Genomic DNA, 2,061 nt, shown 5'->3' with positions numbered 1-2,061 from the left:
CTCCGGCGATCCTTCCGCCTCAGCCTTCCGAGTAGCCGGAATTACAGGCACGCGCTACCACGCCCGGCTGATTTTTTTTAATTTCTTTATTGTAGAGATGAGGTCTCGCTGCCCAGGCGGGTCTCGAACCCGCGGGCTCAGGCAGTCCATCACCTTAGCCTCCCAAAGGCACGGGATTACAGGCTGAGCCACCAAGCCCGGCTTGTATTTATTCTTATGTGCATAAACTTCAGTCACCTTCAAAGTACTCTTTGTTTAATGCAATACACCTATTGAGATGCTTTGTCCTCTGCTCAAAAGTTTCTGAACTTGTCAATTTTGATGCCTTTTAGTGCTTCTATCATTTTTTGTTTTACCTCTTCCACATTGACAAAATATTTCCCTTTTAGGACTTTTTTTTCATTCGGAGAAACAAAAAAATGTTGCTCAGGATGGCATGGAGTGAATAGGAAGGGTGAGGCATGGGGGTCATGATATTTTTGGTCAAAAACTGCAGCACACTCAGTGTGGGTTGGCAGGTTTTTTTGTGTACATCAGTCATTATGAAATGGGCAAATGCGTTGAAAGGATTTTCACAAAAATTCACTGAAGCCTCTTACAACAATGCTCGCTGGTACACTGATGTCGATGAATTACTAGAACACTTACCTAGTGGGAGAAGTCTATACTGCAAGGGTCCATCATCCAAAAGATAATTCTGTTTTTGGGGGTTACTCCATCGTATTTCTACCCTCTCCAAGTGAACTAACTTGTCCCAGGTCCTAAGTTATGAAATAGCAATTCATTTTAATAAGATACATCAGTTATGAAAGTATTTAAAAAATTTAACACATATTTTAAATGAAACATGTATTTAAAACAAGATGAGCTTGAGGCATCATATAGTGCCAGAAAGTAAGAAAGTGCTCAGAAACAAAAAACACACAATGATGCAGATGTGTGAAAAGGACACATGGCAGCTAATGGCCAAAGCTGGAACAATTTGAGAAACAAAATGAATATAGTATTGAATTGTAACCCGAAGTATAACATACATCTCCATGTGTCCATACTGATATAAACAAATGATTGAATAAATAAATAAGGGTGAGAGAATAGGTAGGTCTCCCATGCAGAAGAATTACAAATAACTTTACATAGATATTGCATCCTCAAGGAGAAGGGTACATAAACACCTACTCCTTAATTATGGGCTTCACATAGTGACTTCTTTCCAGAAGGTACAGTATGAAAAGAGGGAAAAGGAGTAACCTTACAGTGGAGAAACCTGATTAGTATTGCCTTAGCCAGATGATCAAAGTTAACATCAACAGTGATAGGTTGTGTTAATAGTATATTACTTTGATATGATGTGATGAAAGTGGTTCTCCTTCTGTGTCTTCCTTCCCAAAACCCATAACCCCAGTCTAATCATGAGAAAAACACCAAACAGATCCCAGCTGAGGGGCACTCTACCTGATCAATACTCAAAACTATTAGGGCCTTCAAAAACAAGGAAAACCTGACAAACTGTCACAGCCAAGAGAACTTAAGGAGTTGTGACGATTCAATGCTATGTGATTTCCTGGATGAGATCCCGGAACAGAAAAAAGACAAGAAAATATAAATAGGCTGGCTGCAGTGTCTCAAGCCTATAATCCTAGCACTTTGGGAGGCCGAGGCGAGAGTATTGCCTGAGCCTACAGGTTCGAGACCAGCCTGAGCAACATGGTGAGACCTCGTCTTTACAATAAATCAAAAAATTAGCTGGGCATGGTAGTGCATGCCTATAGTTCCAGCTACTTGGAATGCTGAGGTGGAAGGATGACTGGAGCCCAGCTGGTGGAGGCTGTGGCGACCGGGAGCATGCCACTACACTCCAGCCTGGGTGATAGAGACTCCAACTCAAAAAAAAAAAAGAAAAGAAAATATAAATAAAGTATGGGTTTTAGTTAATAATAGTGTATTGATATTGATTCATTCATTGTTACAAATTTACCATACTAATGTAAGATGTTAATAATACAGGAAGGCCAGGCTCGGTGGCTCAGCCTGTAATCCCAGTGCTTTGGGAGGCCAAGG

The sequence above is a fragment of the Carlito syrichta genome, unplaced genomic scaffold, assembly GCF_000164805.1.
Source record: "Carlito syrichta isolate Samal-C Ts95f unplaced genomic scaffold, Tarsius_syrichta-2.0.1 Scaffold301625, whole genome shotgun sequence".
Taxonomy (NCBI): domain Eukaryota; kingdom Metazoa; phylum Chordata; class Mammalia; order Primates; family Tarsiidae; genus Carlito; species Carlito syrichta.
Note: the sequence above shows the minus strand (reverse complement) of the source record.